The following is an 18,195-nucleotide window of genomic DNA, read 5'->3' as shown; positions in this document are numbered from 1 at the left end:
TGTGTAATGAAAGTGGACCTAATTAAGTCAAAATTCAAAAAAGAAACTTTATGGCATATTTTCATGTTTGATTCAGGCAGATCACTCTCCAGTTTTCCCTCCCAGGATTGTAAACTTCTAGATGGCCTGCAGTTACTCTTCCCACACCACCCATGAAGGTTACATAGTGACACCTGCTGTAAAAGGACTGGTATTCATGAAGGATAACCTTCACTACCAGGCTTAGAGTGTGTATGATAACTGGCTGCTCCCTTTAGGACTCTGGAAGAGTCCAATAGAGCTAAACCTAGAATCACTGGGAATCTGGAGTTTTGGCATTCTAGAATTCAAGGAGAACTCAAATGGCTATTAAGCAGATGTCGTAGAAGGGAGCCAATGGATATTTGGTAATGGAAGGCCACCAGAGTGAGACAAAATGAGCCATGTGTCATGTCTTTGTTCTTTTAGGCTTGTAGATACCTAGAGTGCTGTACCCTTCCTTTGTTAACAGTGAATCCTAACTTGATTGCGTTTTCATATCAGGGACTATATAGTATTTTAGAACAAAGCACTGAAGGTGCAGTTGTGACAGAACCAACCTCATTCTTGTACCAAGTACGTTTACCTCTTGACTTCTGAGGAGTATCAAGTTTTGGATAAGGAAATTTTCTTTTGACTTAGAAAGGAACTCCTTGTCTAGAATCTTTTGATGCTCTAAATAATCTGCTTCTATGATAGGAAAATATTAAAGGAAGAATTACCTTGTACTTGATATAGTAGCTTTTTAAATTAAGATCGTTATCCAGTCCAATGAGTCATACCTACCTTTTTTGGAATTGTCATGTTCTTTGGTGTCCATTCTCTCATTTCTCTCTCAGAAGTACTGATTACCATGTTTCCTATTTTAATTCAAAATAATTTTTTAAAAATAAGGTGTCATTTAAAAATAATTGATAATTCTCTGTAGAAGGGATGAGTAAATTACTCACCAAGTGTTGGATATGGTCTTGAGCTATATTTGATCTGAGAACTTTATTTTTGTTATTAATATAATATTCTTTCAAGAATTTCTCCCTCTGGATGTCTGCTATCCCCCTTTTTCCCCCTGCTATTCCATTTTGAAATAAATCTTGTTGTCTAAGTAACAGTTAAAGAACTTAAAACTGTGGTTAATCAGAATTGACCGTTGAGATGCACAAAGCTGATAATCTCTTGGTCCATGAGCTAAGGCTATAATGAGTCTCCTTTTATTTATGCTTTGGAACTTACTCCCTTCTCCTGTGATACCTTGGAATCTTTTTCTCTTTTCCATCTAATTGTTTTCCTCGCTCTTCTATTTTTTTCTAAATGAATATAATATGAAATCTAAATATATCTAAAAATTTTCTTCTGAGTCTTTATTTTACCACATTTTAAACATCTGAAAAAAATTGTGGGGGGGTGGTGGAAATAGTTTGACTTTTTTCATTTTACCGCCTTAGTTTTCCATTCCCCAGATCGCCAATACGAATAAAAGCCCCTTTATTTTTTAAAAAGGTTGTGGTAGGAGGTACTCTTTAAGTATCATCAGTGCCCTATCCTATTGGAAAAACGGGACTGGGAATATGTTTTTTAAAAAGATGAAAATATATTTACATGGATGTATGTCAGAGTATATTAATTCTTTTTTTGTATGATAGGATACAGAATATCTGGACTTTAATATTGTAATTTTGGTTTTTTAAGACTGTATAGTGATTTTTATTAGATTTATTGTAACCCAACCTTTTTTTTTTAACTTTTTAAATGTTTTAAATGTGTTTTTTAGTGTTCTGAACATCTGTATTTAAATAAGCATTTAAGGCCAAAGAAATTACTGATGATGATACCTATAGAGAGGAAGGATGCATGCAGTTTTTTGTGTTTAGTGCTATTTTTTGAGTGCTGTATGATAACAATATCGTCCAGTTTCCATGTTTGTTTTTATAAATATGTTAGAGTCTTTAACTTTAAAAGACTGTCAGTTCTGATTGATGTGTTTTAGGGCACATATCCCTTTTAAAAAGTAGCCACAATGAAAGTCCAAGTTCTGCTTTGGGACTACTTCTTAGGTTAAAAGGGGAAATTTTGGTTGTAGTTACTTGCTATTTGAGAAGCAAGAAAAAGTCAAGAAATAGGAACTGAATTAAAGAACACACTTGACAGCTTTTAATAGTGTGGAATCTATCAGGTTGTTGTGGTATGATTTTAAAATTTTTGATGATATAAAAAATTTGTTATAATTTTATGGTCATGTTTGATTTTGGAGATTTCTGGTTGCTCTCTTTTCAAAATTTGAACTACATAAGAATTATTTTGGCTTTTCCAACATAAATAAAGCAATTTTTAAAAGGCCACATATTGTTCCTTATCTGGGTATAACAGTAATACTTCTTGGTAGTTAACATCTTGTAAGGCTTAAGGAAGAATCTGAAATATATGTGGAGTGGAATAAGGAAGTTGTGGATTGAGGCCTTTAGTGCTTTTCAGCTATGTAAGGTGTAAGCAATCAACCTTGCCATTCATAGTGTGGCAGCAATGAGTTCTTCATCAGAAAATACTTTTTATATTCATTATTTCTGTTATATACTGATTATTTCTATTCTTGTAAGCCAAATACTATCTTAAGTAAATACAGACATTTTAATATGTTAAAAATAAAAAACTACTACTATCTGCCTAGCATTCAGCCTCTAGGCATGGTTTTGGCACAGAAGAATATGATATGGTCATTACAGTCAAAGAAATCATAGTTTTGTGGGGAAAAAGGTTATGTGTATGACCGTCTCGTCTTTTCCATATGTACCATGCTTTTATATCACCGCAGAGTGTATATATAATTTTGCATCTTTCCTTTAACATTATCGTAAGTATTTTCCTTATTGTATAATCTTTATTTTTTAAATGTGTGTCAACACCCATCATCCAGAAGCTATGCCGTCTATTAACAATTCTTGTTTTCCCTGAGGAACTGTGCTTTCTCCTTTTCTCTAATGAGAATTATTTAATGGCTACTTTGGTTTTTTAACTTGGCTACTCAGAAACTCAGAACAAATTTTGAAGTACAACCATAACAACTGATTTGGGCCTTACTTGGGTAGCATATTTAAATTGTTGTTTTCCTGTTCCACATTTTATACATATATAGTGAATTGTTAAGCTATGTTCTTGTAAACTATCTCAAATCCTTTGTGGAATTAAGGAATGAATGAATTGGTAAAAATAAATATAGGCGAATTTTTTTAAAAACTCAAAAAATTTCTGTTGGTTGGTTGGACATTTTTTCCAGTGTAGTGAATCATATTACAGTGAATATTTTTTCACACATGTAGATTGCCCTCTTTTGGTAATTTTCTTAGGATATAGTTACAGAAGTAGGGCAAGGAATATGAACATTGTAGTGGTTCTTGGTATTTAGTAGTGTTTGGTCATTTTTTATGTGAACAGAATTGGAGAAGGAAGAATTAGTAGCAAATTCCACATTATTTATCATAACTTATGAATTTGAATCATTATTTACAACATATTAGCACCCAGAGGTGATGTAGAACCATTTATTATTTATTTGATTTTCTCTTGGGAAAATTCTGTTGCCCTCAAGCTACTTGAGTTTATAAGAGATGACCTTTTCCTTGAATTGTGGAGAAGATGGCAAGATTTAGATGGCAGTGATTTTAAGCTACTTAAATAATCTCCGAATCTGCCCTTTCTTCCTTTGAATGAAAATACATTTTTAAAAATTAAGTGGGGACTTCCCTAGTGGCTCAGTGGTTAAGAATCCGCCTGCCAATGCAGGGGACACGGGTTCGAGCCCTGGTCCGGGAAGATGCCACATGCCGCGGAGCAGCTAAGCCCGTGTGCCACAAATACTGAGCCTGCGCTCTGGAGCCCACGAGCCACAACTACTGAAGCCCGTGCGCCTAGAGCCCGTGCTCTGCAACAAGAGAAGCCACCACAGTGAGAAGCCTGAGCACCGCAACGAAGAGTAGCCCCCGCTCGCTGCAACTAGAGAAAGCCCGTGCGCAGCAATGAAGACCCAACGCAGCCAAATAAATAAGTTAAATGGAAAAATATTTTTGACACCTGAAGACATTTGTGGTAGAGTTTTATACTCTGACTTTTCTACATTTCCCATCTCCCATATAACATTCACTTGCTTTTTAAACTTAGTATAGATGTTAGTCTAATAAAACACCTTCAAGCCTTTACCTTGAAACACATTATTGGAAGGAAAACTCTCCTTTTTGGTCATAAGAATTAGCACACCATTAGATGGAAAATAATGGGAAGGTAGTATAATCATAAACATGTTTTTAATTTAAAGGAATAAATGGCTTAAAACATACTTCAGATTTGGGAGTTATTTATAAGCAAGGGATGTGTTAGTGATGTGGTTGATAAATTGAGAATTTTCACAACACAGAAGAAAAATAATCTTTTTCAGTTAACAGGTATAGCTTCACACCAAAGTTAATAGTTGAGAGGGCCTAAATATTTTCTGTCATTATTTTTTAAGTTATTTAAAAAAATACCTTCAGACCAATAAAAAGCTTTATTAGCTCCTTTACTGAACTTTGCAATTGGCAAAGAATGTTAATACTCTCAGAATTTCCACAATACTGTAATAGGTTACTTCTTTCATTTTAATTTTATCTTGTCAAGAGGCAGTCCCTTTCTACATTATTTTTAGAATGATGAAGGTAGACAACTGATGATTTATATTTTTGTTGAAAGCATACTTCTTATTAAGGCAGCTTTAGGAGATTCAGATTTATATCTCCTTATTTTTAAAAGTTACAAAAATAAAATTTGTTATATAGAAAGTTAGTTTTTTAGTTCATTTAACTTGAAGCTAATATCTTTGCGATATTAAGAATATCTGTATATTTAATAAACTTTATGTAAGGATTTTTTAAAAAATTTTATTTATTTATTTATTTTTGGCTGCGTTGCATCTTTGTTGCTGCGCGTGGGCTTTCTCTAGTTGCTGCGAGCGGGGGCTACTCTTCCTTGCAGTGCGCGGGCTTCTCATTGCGGTGGCTTCTCTTGTTGCGGAGCACGGGCTCTAGGCACGTGGGCTTCAGTAGTTGTGGCACGTGGGCTCAGTAGTCGTGGCTCACGGGCTCTAGAGCGCAGGCTCAGTAGTTGTGGCGCACGGGCTTAGTTGCTCTGTGGCGTGTGGGATCTTCCCGGACCAGGGCTCGATCCCGTGTCCCCTGCATTGGCAGGCAGATTCTTAACCACTGTGCCACCAGGGAAGCCCAAGGATTTTTTTTTAAAGAGCTTGTGTATGAGAGGGAAAGCAGATAATTAGGCACAAGATAATTTATGCAAACACTAACATTTTATTACTTCTGCTTCATTAGGTAATATCTATGTGGTCTTCAGATCTGTTTTATGTTTTATTATCTGTATTTGGACTGTTCATTTCTGTAATCTAGTGTTGTTTATTGAGAACCTTAAGGTTGTAGTTCATAATTAATATCTAGAACTAAAGGTTTCATGGAAAATTAATTGTATGAGTAAGAGTTAAAGGATTGATGGTGATTTAGCTTAGAGAACAGAATAAACATGAGTGATTTGGTTATTCTTCAAACATAAAGGAATGAGTAAGGAAGATACCAAGTTGTTTTTTTGTAAATTTGGAAGATTAAATCAGAGAAAATGAATTTGTTGTTTTTGGTTGATCATGAGGAAGTATTTCTTGACCATGAAGGTGATACATAGGAATATGTGCTGAGGGAAAGCATGGACTCTCCCTACATAGACTTTAGGTGGCATATAATATCTGTCTGAAAAATCTTTTTAAGTTTAGGGACATGGTGAAGGACTTAGTTGGCAGAGCAGAGGTTTTTATTGCTGTTTTGATGTGGTTGTGTCTGTGATTTATTTGCTCTTAAGTGAGCACTTGATTCTTGCTTACCTGTTGAGACGTTTGATGCTAAATTGTTTAAGGAAAGCTTCTGAAAGACCAATGTCAATCTTCTGAGGCCAAGTAGCAGTTGGATTATCTGCCTTCCTCGATTAGTAAGAACTGATGATTCCTTTTGAGAAGGCAAATAACAAGTTGGATATGGCATTCTAGAAGGTCTGTTTCTCTTTCTTCCCCCCATAGGCCTATCAGCAGTCTGATGGGGCAGAAGACAACAGAGATGGAAGGTGTTCCAAACTTGGCAAAGGCCATCAATCTAAGGAGGTAAGCTCTGATTTTGAGCAGGTAGAGCAGGTGGCTCTTCCTGCCTTAATCATATCCTCTTGCTCTTTGGAAAGATGAATGGAAAGAAAGAGCATTTAAAATGAGGCTGAAGTATCTTCATTAGCTATTATAAGGGGAACATTTTGAATTAGTCTTTTGATTCTTCTTTTATCTTTCCCCCTACCCCCTTATAGTTTTCAGTGCCTTGATTTGTTTGATTTTTTTTTCTCCCTAGAATATTAGCTTAAAAAAATTGGCAGATTATCTGTTGTTTGGGGATAGGAAGGATGAGCAGAATCTTGTTTATTTCAAGTTAATCTCAGGTTGTAGCTAGTTTGAGTAAAATCATATGATTTTAGGATTTTTCCTGAGATCATTTTGAGGTTTGGGTTCACATGGGAACTATTAAACAAGAAACGATTTTTTCTTGTTTAAACATTTCAGGTATAATACAACAGTATAGGTATCGGTTAACTTTATGATACTTGAGGTTTTGGGGGATGTCTACCATCTTTGCCCAGGTGGGCCTTTCTTTCCCAACTTTCCCTTCCCTTCTACTTCTCTTTTCTTTTCCCCTTACTGATTACTGGGTGGCATTCAGGGCTTTGAAGATAAGGCTCTTCCCAGCATTTAAAGGTACTTTTCAGTTAAACACTATACCATCTCATGTGACTTAGGCCTTGAGAAAACTTGAGTCCATTGACTGTGTTGTTGTGCTGATGTAAGTATTTTAAGAGAGGAGTGAGAGGTTCTGAATTTGTTTTATATGATCTTGGTGGTTAACTCATATACCTAAAAATATAATACTAATATTCAGAATCACAGTACAAATAAAGAAAACATGAAATGTAGGAAGTCATAGATAGTTTCTGTCAAGATACTTGCTGGAGATGTTAGGTTGGAGAAAATAATGGCCAAAATAACATTCAGAAAATCATCCAGAATAACAAAGATATAAACCATTCTTAAGCACCACGAAGTGACACGCCTTTGATAATTTAGAATGCCTTTTAAAAGGTTTTTAATGTGTGTTTACAAGCTAATATATGAGTTAAGGTAACTCTAGTTGCTGTAGCAAACAAGCTGCAAAGGACATATATAGTGATTCAGATGTTATGTTATTTCTTGTTCATGTGAAACTTTCTTTCTTTCTTTCTTTCTTTCTTTCTTTCTTTCTTTCTTTCTTTCTTTCTTTCTTTCTTTCTTTCTTTCTTTCTTTCTATTGATTGATTGGCTGCACTGCATGGCTTGCAGGATCTTACTTCCCAAACCAGGGATTGAACCCAGGCCACAACACTGAAAGCGCTGAGTCCTAACCACTGGACCACCAGGGAATTCCCTCCCTATGTGAAATTTAAATTGGATGTTTCTGATACATGGGTGGCTCCTTTGGAGACACAGGCCCTTTCCAACTTTGCTCCAAGTTTGTCATACCTACATTGAGTTGGAGGAAGGGGAAAGAGAATGGAGGATTGTGTGTGGAAGGTTTTTATTGGGCCAGGCCTAGGAGTAGCACACATAGCTTTCACTTCTACTTCATTGGCTGTATAACTCAGTTAGAAGCTCACTTACAGAGGCTGGGATATGCAGTCTAGCTGTGTGTCCCAAGAAAAAGAGAAACTGCTTTGGTTAGTATCGGCTAGTCTTTGCCTTGGCCTAACAGCCTTAGTAGATGGTACATGATTTTGCTGAAGTGTTGAGGCAAGGGAGGGAATGTAACTAAAGCTTAGCAACCATGTGCCTATTCTTTCTACTGTGAGTAACCTGAGGAAGAGAAGGTGAGGAAACTTTAATGAAAATATAGCGTTTATGATTTGTACTCTCATCTGATTTTTTAATAACTTCAAGGTTACTCTGGTTTAATTTTTATTATCGCTTTAAAACTCTTCACTGAATGTTCATTCATTTATTCAACAAACATTTACTAAGTGTTGAGATTTTCTTTTTTGTTCCCTTAACTTCCTGACTTTTACTTTATAAAAATAGGTTACTGTTAAATTGAGATGCAATTTTCCGATGCTTATGTTAAGGAATAGACTTTGAATGATACTTCCTGCCCCGTTAAAAAAATGTAATTTCCATACCATAAAATCCACCATTTTAGAGTATACAATTCAGTGGTTTTTAGTATATTCATAAAGTTGTACAACCATCATCACTATCAAATTCTAGAACACCATCATTCCAAAAAGAAACACCATACCTGTTAGCACTCATGGTTCCTGGCTTTCCCTCAGCCCTTAGTACCCACTAATCTGCTTTCTGTCTCTATGGATTTGCCTATTCTGGAATTTCATATAAATGAAATCATATAATATATGGTCTTTTGTGACTGGCTTCTTTCACTTAGCATAAGGTTCATCTACGTTGTAGCGTATATCGTTACTTAATTCCTTTTTAAGGCTGAATAATATTCCATTATATGGATATATACTACATTTTATGGCCACCCCCGACCCCTTTAATTGCCTGTTTATCCTGCTGGTCTCAGAACTAGAATCAACCAAAACTCTTCCTTGGCTGTCTGAAAGCCTGCCTAATTTTGTAGAGTTGAATACAGTGAACATCCACTTTGGGAAGATATCCCTTGGGTTTCTCATTGGCATCCTGATTTGTCTAGTTACTAGTTCATAAGTGGAGAAGTAGATAACTTAATATTTGAACTATCTTTGAATCATATTCTTTTGAATATGGTTGTCTACTAGTTAACTGGTAATATATTAGTGGTCTTGTTTTGATTTGTATAATACATCTGGGTGTAACTATACAAAAGAAAAAACCTATTTAATTTTTGTGTGTGTGTGTGTGTATCTGTGTTGGGTCTTCGTTGCTGCACACAGGCTTTCTCTAGTTGCAGTGAGTGGGGGCTACTCTTTGTTGCGGTGCACGGGCTTCTCATTTCGGTGGTTTCTCTTGTTGCAGAGCATGGGCTCTAGGCACACGGGCTTCGGTAGTTGCAGCACGTGGGCTCAGTAGTTGCGGCACATGGGCTCTAGGGTGTGCGGGCTTCAGTAGTTGTGGCGTGCAGGCTCAGTAGTTGTGGCTCGTGGGCTCTAGAGTGCAGGCTTAGTAGTTGTGGCGCACTGGTTTAGTTGCTCCATGGCATGTGAGATCTTCCCAGACCAGGGATCGAACCCACGTCCCCTGCATTGGCAGGTAGATTCTTAACTACTCCGCCACCAGGGAAGTCCCAAAACCTGTTTAATTTTAATGGGATAGAGAAATAAATTATTTTAGGGCCTCAAGTAAGTAGACTAAGTAGTTGTACTGCAGTGAAGAGGAAGATGGAAGTATATAATACTTATGCTAGAGAAGCTTATTACCATTTCATTAATTTTGAAGTATAATTGACTTAAAATATATTAGTTTCAGGTGTGCAGCATAATGATTTGATATTTTTATGTATCACAGAATGATCACCACTATAAGTCGTTACCATCTGTCACCGTACAAACTTATTAAAATATTATTGACTGTATTCTCTTTGTTATAATTACATCCCCATGACTTATTTATTTTATAACTGGAAGTTTGTACCTCTTAATCCCCTTCACTTATTTCACTCCTCCGCTACCACCCTTCCCTCTGGCAAGCAGTAGTTTGTTCTCTGTATCTATGAGTCTATTTCTGTTTTGTTATATTTCTTTTGTTTTTTAGATCCTACATATAAGTGAGATCATATGGTACTTATCTTTGTCTGTTTCACTTAGGGTAATATCCTCTTAGGTTCATTCATGTTGTCATAAATGGCAAGATTTCATTCTTTCTATGGCTGAGCAATATTCCACTTCATATATATATATATATATAATATGCCACATCTTCTTTATCCATTCATCTGTTGATGGGCACTTAGGTTGCTTCCATATCTTAGCTACTGTAAATAATGCTGCCGTGAACATTAGGGTACATATACCTATTGGAATTAGTGTTTTCATTATCTTGAGATAAATATTCGGAAGTGAATTACTGGATTGTATGGTAGTTCTGTTTTTTATTTTTTGGGGAATCTCCATACTGTTTTCCATAGTGGCTATACCAATTTACATTCCCACTGACAGTATACAAGGGTTCTCTTTTCTCCACATCCTTTCCAACACTTGTTATTTCTTGTCTTTTTGATAATAGTCAATTCTCACAGGTATGAAATGATGTCTCCTTGTGGTTTTGATATGCATTTCCCTGATGATGAGTGATGTTGAGCATCTTTTCATGTGCTTACTGGCCATCAGTATGTCTTCTTTGGAAAAATGTCTGTTCAGGTCTTCTGCTTATTTTGTCTTTTTTTTTTTGTAATTTTATTATTTATTTAGTTATTTATTTTTGGCTGTGTTGAGTCTTCGTTGCTGTGTGAGGGCTTTCTCTAGTTGCGGCGAGCGGGAGCCACTCTTCATCGCGGTGCGCGGGCCTCTCACTATCGCGGCCTCTCCCGTTGCAGAGCACAAGCTCCAGACGCGCAGGCTCAGTAGCTGTGGCTCACGGGCCTAGTTGCTCTGTGGCATGTGGGATCTCCCCAGACCAGGGCTTGAACCCGTGTCCCCTGCATTGGCAGGCAGATTCTCAACCACTGCGCCACCAGGGAAGCCCCCTTCTGCTTATTTTTTAATCAGATTGTTTGGTTTTTTGATATTGAGTTTTATGTGTTCTTTATATATTTTGGATATTAACCCCTTATCTAACATATCATTTGCAAATATCTTCTCCCATTCAGTAGCTTGCCTTTTTGTTTTGTTGATGGTTTCCTCTGCTGTGCAAAAACTTTTTAGTTTGATATATCCCCACTGTCTATCCATGCTTTTGTTGCCATTGCCTGAGGAGATAAAGAAAAAATTGCTAAGACCAATGTCAAAGAGCATACTGCCTATGTTTTCTTGTAGGAATTTTATAGTTTCAGGTCTTACATTTAAGTCTTTAATCCATTTTGAATTCATTTTTGTATATGATGTAAGAAAATGGTCCTGTTTCATTCTTTTACATGTAGCTGTCCAGTTTTCCCAGCATCATTTATTGAAGAGACTGTCTTTCCCCCATTGTATATTCTTGCCTCCTTTGTCGTAGATTAATTGACCATATAAGTGTTGGTTCATTTCTGGGTTCTCTATTCTGTTCCATTGATGTATGTGTTCGTTTTTGTGCCAGTACCATACTGTTTTGATTATTATAGCTTTGTTGTATGGTTTGAAATCAGGGAACATGATACCTTAGCTTTGTTCTTCTTTCTCAAGACTGCTTTGGCTCTTTGGGATTTTCTTTGGTTCCATACAGATTTTAGGATTGTTTGTTCTAGTCTGTGAAGAACACTATGGGTATTTTGATAGGGATTGAATTGAATCTGTAGATTGCTTTGGGTAGTAAGGACATTTTAACAATATTAATTCTTTCAATCCATGAGCACAGTATATATTTCCATTTATTTGTATTGTCTTCACTTTCTTATAGTTTTCAGAGTACAGGTCTTTCACCTTCTTGGTTAAATTTATTCCTAGGTATTTTATTCTTTTTCATGCAATTGTAAATAGGATTGTTTCCTTAATTTCTCTTTCTGATAGTTCATTGTTAGTGTATAGAAATGCAAAAAATTTCTGTATGTTAATTTTGTATCATGCAACTTTACTGAATTCACTTATTCTCATAGGTTTTTGGTGGAGTCTTTAGGGTTTTCTATATATAGTATCCTGCCATCTGCAAATAGTGACAGTTTTACTACTTCTTTTCTAGTTTGGATGCCTTTTATTTCTTTTTCTTGTCTGATTGCTGTGGCTAGGACTTCAAATACTATGTTGAATAAAAACGGTGAGAGTGGGGACTTCCCTGGCAGTCCAGTGGTTAAGACTCTGAGCTTCCACTGCAGGGGGCATGGGTTCGATCCTGGTCAGGGAATTAGGAATCCCGCATGCTGCAAAGTGCGGCCCCCCCCAAAAAAAATTGGTGAGAGTACCTATCCTTGTCTTGATCCTGATCTTAGAGGAAAAGCTTTGGCTTTTCACTGTCGAGTATGATGTTAGCTGTGGGTTTGTCATATATGGCCGTTATTGTGTTGAGGTACATTTCCTCTATACCCACTTTGTTGAGAGTTTTTATCATAAATAGATGTTGAATTTTGTCATACTTTTTCTGCATCTGTTGAGATGTGTGATCATGTGTTTTTATTCTTCGTTTTGTTAATGTGGTATATCATATTGATTGATTTGCCTATATTGAACCATTCTTGTATCCCTGAAAAAAAATCCCACTTGATCATTGTGTATGATTCTTTTATTGTCTTGTTGAATTTGGTTTGCTAATGTTTTGTTGACGATTTTTGCATCTATTGTTCATGAGGGATATTGGCCTGTAGTTTTCTTTTTTGGTGTGGTGTCTTTGTCTTGTTTTGGTATCAGAGTAATGCTGGCCTCATAGAATGAGTTTAGAAGCATTCCTTTCTCTTTAATTTTTTGCAGTCGTTTGAGAAGTATAGGTATTAACTCTTCTTTAAATGTTTGGTAAAATTCCCCTGGGAAGCCATCTGGTCCTGGGCTTTTGTTGCGTGGAAGTTTTTTCTTTTTTCTTTATTATTGATTCAGTTTCTTTACTAGTAATCAGTATGTTCAGATTTCCTAGTTCTTCCTGATTTAGTCTTGGAAGATTGTATGTTTCTAGGAATTTATCCATTTCTTAGATAAGTTGTCTAATTTGTTGGCTTATAATTGTTTGTAGTAGTCACTTTTGATTCTTTGAATTTCTGTGGAATCTGTTGTAACTTCTCTTTCATTTCTGATTGTATTTATTTGGGCCCTCTTTTTTTCTTGATGAGTCTGGCTAAAGGTTTATTAAGTTTGTTTATCTTTTTTTCTCTACTGTTTTTTAAGTCTCTGTTTCTCTTATTTCCACTCCTTTTTTTTTTAACATCTTTATTGGAGTATAATTGCTTTACAATGGTGTGTTAGTTTCTGCTGTATAACAAAGTGAATCAGCTGTACGTATCCCCATATCTCCTCACTCTTGCGTCTCTCTCCCACCCTCCTTATCCCACCCCTCTAGGTGGACACAAAGCACCGAACTGACCTCCCTGTGCTATGCGGCTGCTTCCCACTAGCTATCTGTTTTACATTTGGTAGTGTATATATGTCCATACCACTCTCTCACTTCGTCCCAGCTTACCCTTCCCCCTCCCCTTATCCTCAGTCCATTCTCTACGTCTGCGTCTTTATTCCTGTCCTGCCCCTAGGTTCTACAGAACCAAATTTTTTTTTTAGATTCCATATATATGTGTTAGCATACGGTATTTGTTTTTCTCTTTCTGACTTACGTCACTCTGTATAATAGTCTCTAGGTCCATCCACCTCACTACAAATAACTCAGTTTCGTTTCTTTTCATGGCTGAGTAGTTAGTCCATTGTATATATTTGCCACATCTTTTTTATCCATTCATCTGTCGATGGACACTTAGGTTGCTTCCAGGTCCTGGCTATTGTAAATAGAGCTGCAATGAACATTGTGGTACATGACTCTTTTTGAATTATGGTTTTCCCAGGGTGTATGCCCAATAGTGGGATTGCTGGGTCATATGGTAGTTCTATTTTAGTTTTTTAAAGAACCTCCATACTGTTCTCTATAGTACAGTGGAGAACAGTATGGCTGTATCAAATTACATTCCCACCCGCAGTGCAAGAGGGTCCCCTTTTCTCCACACCCTCACCAGCATTTGTTGTTTGTAGATTTTTTGATGACGGCCATTCTGACCGGTGTGAGGTCATACCTCATTGTACTTTTGATTTGCATTTCTCTAACGATTAGTGAAGTTGAGCATCCTTTCATGTGTTTGTTGGCAATCTGTATATCTTCTTTGGAGAAATGTCTGTTTAGGTCCTCTGCCCATTTTTGGATTGGGTTGTTTGTTTTTTTGATATTGAGCTGCATGAGCTGCTTGTATATTTTGGAGATTAATCCTTTGTCCGTTGCTTTGTTTGCAAATATTTCCTCCCATTCTGAGGGTTGTCTTTTCGTCTTGTTTGTAGTTTCCTTTGCTTTGCAAAAGCTTTTAAGTTTCATTAGGTCCCATTTGTTTATTTTTGTTTTTATTTCCCTTTCTCTAGAAGGTGGGTCAAAAAGGATCTTGCTGTGATTTATGTCATAGAGTGTTCTGCCTATGTTTTCCTTTAAGAGTTTTATAGTGTCTGGCCTTACATTTAGGTATTTAATCCATTTTGAGTTTATTTTTGTGTATGGTGTTAGGGAGTGTTCTAATTTCATTCTTTTACATGTAGCTGTCCAGTTTTCCCAGCGCCACTTATTGAAGAGGCTATCTTTTCTCCATTGTATATTCTTGCCTCCTTTATCAAAGATAAGGTGACCATATGTGTGTGGCTTTTTCTCTGGGCTTTCTATCCTGTTCCATTGATCTATATTTCTGTTTTTGTGCCAGTACCATACTGTCTTGATTACTGTAGCTTTGTAGTATAGTTTGAGATGGGGAACCTGATTCCTCCAGCTCTTTCTCAAGATTGCTTTGGCTATTCAGGGTCTTTTGTGTTTCCATACAAATTGTGAACTTTTTTGTTCTAGTTCTGTGGAAAATGCCATTGGTAGTTTCATAGGGATTGCATTGAATCTGTAGATTGCTTGGGGTAGTATAGTCATTTTCACAATGTTGATTCTTCTAATCCAAGAACATGGTATATCTCTCCATCTGTTTGTATAATCTTTAAGTTCTTTCATCAGTGTCTTATAGTTTTCTGCATACAGGTCTTTTGTCTCCCTAGGTAGGTTTATTCCTAGGTATTTTATTCTTTTTGTTGAAGTGGTAAGTGGGAGTGTTTCCTTAATTTCTCTTTCAGATTTTTCATCATTAGTGTATAGGAATGCAAGAGATTTCTGTGCATTAATTTTGTATCCTGCTACTTTACCAAACTCATTGATTAGCTCTGGTAATTTTCTGGTAGCATCTTTAGGATTCTCTATATATACTATCACATCATCTGCGAACAGTGACAGTTTTACTTCTTCTTTTCCAATTTGTATTCCTTTTATTTCTTTTTCTTCTCTGATTGCTGTGGCTAAAACTTCCAAAACGATGTTGAATAATAGTGGTGAGAGTGGGCAACCTTGTCTTGTTCCTGATCTTAGTGGAAACGGTTTCAGTATTCCACCATTGAGAACGATGTTGGCTGTGTGTTTGTCATATATGGCCTTTATTATGTTGAGGTAAGTTCCCTCTATACCTACTTTCTGGAGGGTTTTTATCATAAATGGATGTTGAATTTTGTCGAAAGCTTTTTCTGCATCTATTGAGATAATCATACGGTTTTTCTCCTTCAATTTGTTAATATGGTATATCACATTGATTGATTTGCATATATTGAAGAATCCTTGCATCCCTGGGATAAACCCCACTTGATCATAGTGTATGATCCTTTTAATGTGCTGTTGGATTCTGTTTGCTAGTATTCTGATGAGGATTTTTGCATCTATGTTCATCAGTGATATTGGCTTGTAGTTTTCTTTTTTTGTGACATCTTTGTCTGGTTTTGGTATCAGAGTGATAGTGGCCTCATAGAATGAGTTTGGGAGTGTTCTTCCCTCTGCTATATTTTGGAAGAGTTTGAGAAGGATAGGTGTTAGCTCTTCTCTAAATGTTTGATAGAATTCGCCTGTGAAGCCATCTGGTCCTGGGCTTTTGTTTGTTGGAAGATTTTAAATCACAGTTTCAATTTCAGTGATTGTGATCAGTCTGTTTATATTTTCTATTTCTTCCTGCTTCAGTCTCGGAAGGTTGTGCTTTTCTAAGAATCTGTCCATTTCTTCCAGGTTGTCCATTTTATTGGCATAGAGTTGCTTGTAGTAATCTCTCATTATCCTTTGTATTTCTGCAGTGTCAGTTGTTACTTCTCTTTTTTCATTTCTAATTCTCTTGATTTGAGTCGTCTTCCTTTTTTTCTTGATGAGTCTGTCTAGTGGTTTATCAATTTTATTTATCTTCTCAAAGAATCAGCCTTTAGTTTTCTTGATCTTTGCTATCGTTTCCTTCATTTCTTTTCATTTATTTCTGATCTGATCTTTCTGATTATTTCTGATTATTTCTTTCCTTTTGCTAACTTTGGGGTTTTTTTCTTCTTCTTTCTCTAATTGCTTTAGGTGTAAGGTTAGGTTGTTTATTTGAGATTTTTCTTGTTTCTTGAGGTAGGATTGTATTGCTATAAACTTCCTTCTTAGAACTGCTTTTGCTGCATCCCATAGGTTTTGGGTCGTCGTGTTTTCATTGTCATTTGTTTCTAGGTATTTTTTGATTTCCTCTTTGATTTCTTCAGTGATATCTTGGTTATTTAATAGTGTATTGTTTTGCCTCCATGTGTTTGTATTTTTTACAGATTTTTTCCTGTAATTGATATCTAGTTTCATAGCGTTGTGGTCGGAAAAGATACTTGATACGATTTCAGTTTTCTCAAATTTACTGAGGCTTGATTTGTGACCCAAGATATGATCTATCCTGGATTATGTTCCATAAGCACTTGAGAAGAAAGTGTATTCTGTTGTTTTTGAATGGAATGTCCTATAAATATCAATTAAGTCCATCTTGTTTAATGTATCATTTAAAGCTTCTGTTTCCTTATTTATTTTCATTTTGGATGATCTGTCCATTGGTGAAAGTGGGGTGTTAAAGTCCCCTACTATGATTGTGTTACTGTCGATTTCCCCTTTTATGGCTGTTAGCATTTGCCTTATGTATTGAGGTGCTCCTATGTTGGGTACATAAATATTTACAATTGTTGTATCTTCTTCTTGGATTGATCCCTTGATCATTATGTAGTGTCGTCTTTGTCTCTTGTAATAGTCTTTATTTTAAAGTCTATTTTGTCTGATATAAGAATTGCTACTCCAGCTTTCTTTTGGTTTCCATTTGTATGGAATATCTTTTTCCGTCCCCTCACTTTCAGTCTGTATGTGTCCCTAGGTCTGAAGTGGGTCTCTTGTAGACAGCATATATACGGGTCTTGTTTTTGTATCCATTCAGCCAGTCTATGTCTTTTGGTTGGAGCATTTAATCCATTTACGTTTAAGGTAGTTATCTTTATGTATGTTCCTTTTACCATTTTCTTAATTGTTTTGGGTTTGTTAATGTAGGTCTTTTCCTTCTCTTCTGTTTCCTGCTTAGAGAAGTTCCTTTAGCATTTGTTGTAAAGCTGGTTTGGTGGTGCTGAATTGTGTTAACTTTTGCTTGTCTGTAAAGGTTTTAATTTCTCCGTCGAATCTGAATGAGATCCTTGCTGGGTAGAGTAATCTTGGTTATCAGTTTTTCCCTTTCTTCACTTCAAATATGTGCTGCCACTCCCTTCTGGCTTGCAGAGTTTCTGTTGAAAGATCAGCTGTTAACCTTATGGGGATTCCCTTGTATGTTAATTGTTGCTTTTCCCTTGCTGCTTTTAATATTTTTTGTTTGTATTTAATTTTTGATAGTTTGATTAATATGTGTCTTGGTGTGTTTCTCCTTGCATTTATCCTGTATGGGACTCCCTGCGCTTCCTGGAGTTGATTGACTATTTCCTTTCCCATATTAGGGAAGTTTTCAACTATAATCTCTTCAAATATTTTCTCAGTCCCTTTTTTTTTTCTCTTCTTCTTCTGGGACCCCTATAATTCGAGTGTTGGTGCATTTAATGTTGTCCCAGAGGTCTCTGAGACTGTCCTCAATTCTTTTGATTCCTTTTTCTTTATTCTGCTCTGTGGTAGTTATTTCCACTATTTTATCTTCAGGTAACTTATCCGTTCTTCTGCCTCAGTTATTCAGCTAGTGATTCCTTCTAGAGAATTTTTAATTTCATTTATTATGTTGTTCATCATTGTTCGTTGCTCTTTAGTTCTTCTAGGTCCTTGTTAAACTTTTCTTGTATTTTCTCCATTCTATTTCCAAGATTTTGGATCGTCTTTACTATCATTACTCTGAATTCTTTTTCAGGCAGACTGCCTATTTCCTCTTCACTTGTTTGGTGGGTTTTTACCTTGCTCCTTCCTCTGCTGTGTATTTC

General features: G+C 36.1%; 1 protein-coding gene across 3 annotated transcripts in view; it reads left to right on the top strand.

The window, feature by feature from the left end:
- The window catches only part of SPAG9 (sperm associated antigen 9), a 155,891-nt gene that overhangs the window by 45,762 nt on the left and 91,934 nt on the right, over positions 1 to 18,195 (top strand). The window contains exon 1 of one of the 3 annotated variants that reach the window (XM_061176598.1): positions 6,170 to 6,193. The exons of the other annotated variants lie outside the window; for them this stretch is intronic. The gene's annotated coding sequence lies outside the window, so the exon portion shown is untranslated. Of the gene's footprint in view, positions 1 to 6,169; positions 6,194 to 18,195 lie in introns of those variants that run through there. 3 annotated transcript variants of the gene reach the window in all.

This window comes from Eubalaena glacialis, chromosome 19 (genome assembly GCF_028564815.1).
Source record: "Eubalaena glacialis isolate mEubGla1 chromosome 19, mEubGla1.1.hap2.+ XY, whole genome shotgun sequence".
Taxonomy (NCBI): domain Eukaryota; kingdom Metazoa; phylum Chordata; class Mammalia; order Artiodactyla; family Balaenidae; genus Eubalaena; species Eubalaena glacialis.
This window is presented reverse-complemented; position numbering and strand designations above follow the sequence as displayed.